We start from the raw sequence: 8,250 nt of genomic DNA, 5'->3' as shown, positions 1-8,250 counted from the left end.
TCAGAGGTAGATGCGAATGTGTAATTTGGAACACAATCAGATCAGCCATGATCTTATTGAATGGCAGAGCAGACTTGAGGGGCTGAATGTTTGTATGAACCCTGTTTTTCAACCCTGAGAAATAAAAAGCTGAAAAATATCTTGAATTTCTAATGATAGACGAGTTGAAATCTGCAACACTTTTCTAACTACAGATATTTAAGCAGACAAGTACAGGTATCTGCTTTTCCGACTTCAAATTCACCATCAGGCACCATGTGCTATCTGTTCACTCTTTCATTTAAAGCTGGTACCAAAAAAGATGTTTCACAAGAAGTTCAGTACCTGACTCTCAAGTACCTCAATTTTATCCCTGATCCCACTGTCTACCTGGATGCTTTCCCATGGCTCCCCAACTGCAAATCTAGTAACTAGTGAAATGAAGTCCTTCATTAAGAACAAGCAGGCCTCCACGACCACTGCCTTCTTTGGAACTGGCATATACTGTACAGTTCCTCTTTTAAAATCAGGGCCTATGATTTGACTTTGAAACATAACTAGGAAGAGCTTTGCTTTTTGGCACCATGATATGGTACTTAGAGTGCCATGGTGAAGATACTGTTACTTCATCTGATACACTAAAACAATGAGCAAAAGTCAGGAATGGATTCCTGTTCCTAATTCTATGGGATTTAGTATTATTTCATGTGGCCATCCCTTCCCCAACTCTGAGGTCAGATAAATTTCTAGCCACAGATCATAAGAGTTCACTGATAAGGCAAAATCCTACACTGGTGAATTAGTCCCGATAGAGAAAATAATATTCCGCAGCCTATATCTAATTTGCAGCTGGAATACTTCAACTGAACAAAATTTTATTTTTTATCAAAAATGTAGTCCTTTTTAAGAGTTATATGTAAAATTGTATTCAGAGGTGTTGTTTTTGTAATACATGCTTACAATCCTAAGTTTGAAAAGGGAGATGTGATAGTATGTCTGGACCACACCTTATTTGAAATTTTTGATTTCTTTCCTATCACTCTTTTCCTTTTCCACCCTCCCTGCCGCTCCCATTGAAATTCAACTTCCAGTTTGGGGAGACTGCTTTGCTACAGAAAGTAGTAGTAATTCAACATATTTGTTGTTCTTGGTCACTTAACATCTTTCAGGACTTTCAGTGACACTATCATTTCCTTTTTTATCTGTTTTTTGTGAATATATTTATAGAAGCGGATGACATTCCTTTTAACATTCCTTGCATGTTCATATTTTAGGAAAATATTTTGTCCTTATTCCCTGATTGTTTCAATTGATACCCACATCAGTCCTTTTTCCTCAGCAAACCGTCTTCTCTATCAAGCTTCCTCTCCTCCAACATTTTTACAAAATTCATTCACGGGACATGGGCAGCATTGGCAAGGCAGCATTCATTGCTCATCCCTAATTGCCCTTGAGAAGATGGTGGTGAACAATGTTCCCTTTCAGCTGCACAGCTGTGCGGCAACCTGTAAGTTATTATGCCTGCACACACAGGCATTCACTTTAAAATGCTGCATCTGCGCAGCCAAGCAAATAAATTTAAGGGTACTGCATACTTAAGTGAATCAGCTATGCACTACAAAAAAAAATTGAGAGAATGTTGGTGATGAGCCTGTTGCAGTCCATGTGGTGTTAGACAGGGAGTTCCAGGACTTTGACTCAGCAACGATGGAGGAATGATATATTTCCAAGTCAGAACGATGTGTGACTTGGGAGGGGAACTAGCAGGTGATGGTCTTCTAATGCAGCTGTTAACCTTACTCTTCTAGGCAAAGAAGGAGGGGTCATAGAAGCTTGGGTGAGTCGCTGCAGTATATATTGTAGAAGGTATAGACTGCAGCTTCAATACACCGGTGTTGGGGGAGTGAACATTTAAGGTAGTAGATGCAGCACCAGTCAAGTAGGAGGCTTTGGCCTGGATAGTGTTGAGCTTCTTGAGTGTTGTTGGAGCTGCACTTATCCAGGCAAGTTGAGAGTATTCCATCCCACTACTGACTTGTGCCTTGTGGATGGTGAAAAGTGAGTCAGGAGATGAGCTGCTCACCACAGAATAGCCAGTCTCTAACCTGCCACAGTATTTGTGGTTTGTCTAGTTGAGTTTCTGGTCAATGGTGAACCACAGGATATAGATGGTGGGGGATTTGTCAATGATAATGCTGATGAATTGCAAAGAGAGGTGGTTAGATTCGCTCTTGTTGGAGATGGTTATTGTCTGGCAATTTTGTGGTGTAAACATTGTCACCTCTTAATCAAAGCCTGAATATTGTTCAGCTCTTGCTGCATTTCGGCATGGACTACTTCATCATCTGAGGAATTGTAAATGGAACTGAATACTGTGCAATCATCAGTGAACATCCCCACTTCTAACCTTAAAATTGATGAAGTAGCTGAAGATAGTTAGGTCTAGGACACTGCTCTGGGGAACTCTTGAATGTTGTGAGGCTTAGATGAATGGTCTCCGACCATAACTACCTTCCTTTGTGCCGGCATGACACTAACTAGTGGAGAGTTTATCCCGTTTCCCATTGAATTAAATTTTACTAGGGCTCTTTGATACCACACTTGGTCAAATGCTGTCTTGTTATCAAGGGAGTCACTCTCACCTCACAAGCTTGTAATTCAGCTCTTTTGTTCATGTTTGGACCAAGGCTATAATGAGGTCTGAAGCAGAGTGGTCCTCGAAAAATCCAAACTGTGCATCAGTGAGCAGATATTTCGTGCCACTTGGGAGCATTGTCAACAATACCTTCTATCACTTTTCTGATGATTGAGGGTAGGCTGATGGGAAAGTAACTGGCCATATTGAATTTGTCCTGCTTTTTGTGGAAGGACTAACCTGGACAATTTTCCATGTTGTCGGATAAATACTAGTGGTGTAGCTGTACTGCAACAGCTTGGCTAGGTGGTGGAGGGCATGAATGTTTAAGGTGGTGATGGAGTGCCAATCAAGTGGGCTGTTTGTCCTTGTCGGTGTCAAGCTTCTTGAGTGTTGTTAGAGATGTACTCATCCAGGCATGTGGATGAGAGGAGAGTGTGCCATCAAACCTCTGACATGCGCCTTGTACATGATATACAAGCTTTCGTGAGTCAGGAGGTGAATTACTTACCACAGAATTCTCAACCTCTGATCTGCTCTTCTACAGTGTTTATGTGGTTGGTCCAGTGAAGCTTCCGGTCAATGGTAAGGATGTTGATAGTCAGAACTCAGTAATGGCAATGCCATTGTGTGTCAGGGGGAGTTAGCTAGATTATCTCTTGCTGGAGATGGTCATTGCCTGGCACTTTTGTGGCACAAATGTTACTTGTCACTTTTTAGCCCAAGCCCAAATGTTGTCCAGGTCTTGCTGCACAGTGTCACCAAGTGCTTCATTATCCGATGAGTTACGGTTGGTACTGAACAGTGTGCAATCATCAACAAAACATTCCCACTTCTGACCTTATGATGGAGGAAAGGTAATTGATGAGACAGTTGAAGATGGTTAGGCCTTGGAAACTAACATGAGGAACTCCTGCAGCAATGTCCTGGGACTGAGACAAATGGCCTCCAACAACCAGAGCCAATTTTCTTTGTGCTAAGTATGACTCCATCCAGTGAAGAGTTCCCTCCCCTGATTCCCATTGACTTCCACTTCACTTGAGGTTTTTGATGCTGCAGAGTTGCAAGATCCATTCTGTGGGTGCTATCACATTTCCAATTCAGCTTAGTCTGCCATTTTCTGTCAAATCTTTGTGTTAGAACCTAACCCACTTCATGTCCCAACCCTCCCTGTCAGTTTCCAGGACACATTAGACATTGTGCAAACAGAAATGTGAATCATTTCTAATAACAAACTATGAAAAAAATTTGGGCTACCTTTTTAACAATAAATGGTATTTTATTTCAAATTTCCAGCTTACAGTAGAGAGAGAAATAGTTTCTTTGGGAGATATGAGACCAGAGAAGGGGAACTGAAGAAATTTCATAGGGAAGTAAGAGTAATGTGTATATTTGAAATGGAAAAATCATATTAAAACAACTTTATTCATGGTAACATTAATTCTGTACTATGTCTAGATTAAAACTCCACTATACTGCTCAATTTTGTCAATGTTGAGGGGATACTTAAAAACTCTTTTTTAACACAAAGGTCTGATTCAATTCATGTTGTAAGTGTATCTTGAACAATTCTGCAAATATTCCTTTTATTTGGTTGTATTCTGTATAATGTGACAATAAGCAACACTATTATAAATCATATGCCAACTGAAGATCTTGCAACCTATTCTGATCTTTTTCTTCTCTTCTGGCTGTGCTCATTCAAGAGAAACCAGGGGAGAAAGATGAACGGTATCAAAGGTCCTTGGCTTCAGCCTTGATCACCTATGGAAAATTAATCTTCTCCTCTCCGAAGCTTAATCCAGGGAGGAATGCGCAAGGTGATACACAAAACATAAGTTGAGAGGTGGACCTCAGGTTGGAAAACATGACAAGTTGGCCAGAAACTTAGAAATTGTCTGTCCTTTGCTGAGTAACTTTGGTATGCAGATTTTAGAGGCCTTCTTTTAAACAAGGATGCTAAAGACATCACACTTGAGATTGCCAGCCAGAATGGGCAGTAGGTGATGACTTCATTGGGCGAGTGCACTACCTACATTTGCAGGGTAACGTGGGTTTTGTGTGTGGCACTGCGGTGGCTGGTAGCTCAAGGGACTTCTGCAGCAGAAACGTTAAATCCAGTTTTGGCTTCTACAAAATGTTGCCTTAAAAGCCATTAGTACCTGAATGAAGAGAGCTGCCTTCAGTCTCTAAATATTGGTTTTCTGGAATGGAGAAAAATTTAATCTGGATTTTGCAGTGGTAAAGATGATGAGATTGTCAGCCACTTTGGGAGTTTGCACATGCACAGAATACCACACAGAAATCCAGAGGTTGCTGTCAGTGATTCTACATTATTCTAGAGGGTACGCTGTTGAGGTCTTTCCTGAATGCAATCCCCAAGCAATCAGGGAATTGATGAAAACTCCCATTTTAACTGTTAGGCTCTCTGTAAAAAACTTTGAAAAGTTACACCTTGTTGAATGAGGTATAACCGGGTTTTAACAGCATCCTAAGTTCATAATTACTGTTAAACGCCCTCATGCATAGTTTTAAAAAACAGTTTACTTTAAAAACGGTTTATAACATTTTTGAACTTAGCTTTATCCAATCATGATCATTTATTGAACCATCTGAAAAATTAGTTTAAAAGTGAAGGATAATCAGTACTTTTAATTTCCTGGTTTGCTGTCTGTAAGAAAACTTCAGTGATGTTGATCGGTTGCTTACCCTGCTTGCTGGCATCACTGCTACTGGACATCCCGTTGACTAGGCACCAGATTGAAACTGCCATCAGAAAAGAGGAAATCCATACCACAGAGATTGGTGAGCAGTTTTCTTCATTGCTGACCATAAAATCCAGTCTATTATTTCAGGCCTTCACTGATCTCGTAGGTACTATTTGTCATTGCTCTAGCGCATTAGTGTCTAATCAAGTCTAGTGTCTGGTACTAATAGCCTTGCCAGTATGCTCTCTCATGATGATGCGGTCTCTCAGGACAGCACCACATGCTTGTCCTTCTTCAAGCTTTCTTATGCCTATAAATGTGGCAAAAAAAACAGTTGCCGGGAAGTGGGTGGGGGATTGTCAGCCTGTTCTCATGGTAGCACAAGCGACAGCCTGAAGCATGCCTTTCTTGGGACTCAGTTGCCCCAAGAAGGGAGCCACCTTCGTCCTCAAAGATTGCTGGAAGGGCATCTCCGCCAGCCAGAATTCCTGAGAGTTGGAGAAGCAGGGCATTAGATTAGCAGCATCAAGGAGAAACATAGTGGAAGTAATTACTAAAGAAATACAAAAATTAGGTTCTTGTTAAAATTATTGGCTATATTAAAGGTATTGATTGTTTTGGCATGGGCAGTATCTTTGATTAGGTGGCACGAATGGTAGACATCTGAATTTGATTTGCTTAGATCAGTTTCAGTGCACAAATGCATCTTATTGTTGGGAAAAGGAGGAGGTATAGACAGAATTATTAAATATAATGGGCAGAACTGAAAGTCAGGAGAATGCCTCCCATATCAGATTTTCTCAAATGTTTCTCGTAGTGAGTAATGAACTTAATGGATGACCACATAGGCATCCTTTGCCGGAGCTCTATATCTCTTGACCACCTTCCCCTTCCTCCAAGGGCATCTTGCAGAGTTTCCTTGACAAAGCAAAGTTAAGCAACATGTGGCATACCACCCCCATCCTTGGGATCATTGTCAGACTGAAAGGACCAGGCTTCAGAATACTATTAGTTACACTATGTTCACTCTGGTTGTAGCATAGACCTCATTGTAGTATTATTCAGCTGGTGTCTTGGGAAGATGCACAGGTGTCATTAGCCATCCAGTATAGGGTAACTCTGATCTTCTAGGGTTAACCTTGATACTTGCTTTTCTGGCCTAAAGAGTAGAGGTACAGTGAAATGAAGACATTATGATAATTGTCAGAAAAGTGAGCATTAGCATGCATATTTATTTTATTCTTTCATGGGATGTGAGCATCATTGGTATGGCAGCATTTGTTGCCATCCCTAAATGCCCTTGAGAAGATGGTGGTGAACCGCTTTCTTGAAATGATGCAATCCATCTGGTGTAGGTGCACCCACTGTGCTGCTGGGAAGGAAATTCCAGGATCTTGACCTAGTGACAGTGCAGGAACAGTGATATAGTTCCAAGTCAGGGCGTGTGGCTTAGAGAGAAACTTGCAGGTAGTGGTGTTCTCATGCGTCTGCTGCCCTTGTCCCTCTGGGTGGTAGGGGCTGTGCGTTTGGAAGGTGCGGTTGAAGGAGACTTGGTGAATTGCTGTAGTGCATCTTATATATGGTACATACTGCTGTCACTGTGCACTGGTGATGGACAGAGTGAATGTTTAAGGTGGTGGATGGGCTGCCGATTAAGTGGGCTACTTTATCCAGGATGGTGTTGAACTTCATTGTTGTTGGAGTCTTGCTCATCCAAGTGGACAGTATTCCATCACACTCCTGACTTGTGCCTTGAAAATGGTGGACAGGCTTTAGGGAGTCAGGAGGTTGATTACTTACCACAGAAATCCCAGCCTCTGATCTGCCCTTGTAGCCAAAGTATTTACATGGCTTTTTGTAGATGTGTTGGTCAAAAAGAGCTACATATTGGAACTTTCCTGTTGTAGAAGTGAATGAGATTGATGAAGGAAACATATATGGCCATATTGGTACAATCTATGGTTCTTACTCTGTAGGATGACATGCCACTCCATAACAGTCCACTATGCTGTTGGCAAATGTCCAGTCGAAAGCTGATGTACTGACTCTGGGAAACTATATACTGGTAATTTTCTTGATGTCTCAGCACAGACGATTGGTGAGTTACACAGATGTCCCCAGGAGACAGAAGTAACCCTGTCACAGAAATTCAAAGTGATGGCAACCTTTATAACCACTAGCATTGTACCATCAATAGTTGAAATAGACTGCCATTTCTCCAGCAAGTGGCATGATTTGATGGCTTCTGTTGTTTAAACATAGGCCTTGTAAGTCCTGCCTCTGCTTCAGGTGAATTTAGGAATTCACTGATCCAGAGATTCATTAGTGAACATGTTGGTAGGTGGGTGTTGGAAGTCTCATGTGCTGCCTGACTGTCCTACATTTTTTCTACCAGATATGGCCCTGCCTGAGCATGATGTCAGGTTTCCAAATTTAGGGAAATGGCAGCCTGAACTTTGTGCTTTATGTCTTTCCTGTGCCTAAGCAAGAAGAGAAACATAGAAACATGGAAAATAGGACCCTTCAATTCATTCGACCCTTCAAGCCTGCTCCGCCATTCAATATGATCATGGCTGATCCTCTATCTCAACACCATACTCCTGCTCTCTCCCCATACCCCTTGATGCCTTTAGAGCCTAGAAATCTATTTTCCTTCTTAAATATATTCAGTGATTTGGCCTCCAAAGCCTTCTGTTGTGGAGAATTCCATAGGTTCACCACATCTCCTCATCTCTGTCCTAAATGGCCTACCCCGTATCCTGAGACTGTGACTCCTTGTTCTAAAACCCCCAGCCAAAGGAAACATCATCCCTGCATCCAGTCTGTCCAGCCTTGTCAGAATTTTATAAGTTTCAGTGAGATCCCCTTTCATTCTTCCAAACTCCAATGAATACAGGCCTAGTCAGCCCAATCTCTTCTCATACAACA

Source organism: Carcharodon carcharias, chromosome 2 (assembly GCF_017639515.1).
Source record: "Carcharodon carcharias isolate sCarCar2 chromosome 2, sCarCar2.pri, whole genome shotgun sequence".
NCBI lineage: Eukaryota > Metazoa > Chordata > Chondrichthyes > Lamniformes > Lamnidae > Carcharodon > Carcharodon carcharias.
Note: the sequence above shows the minus strand (reverse complement) of the source record.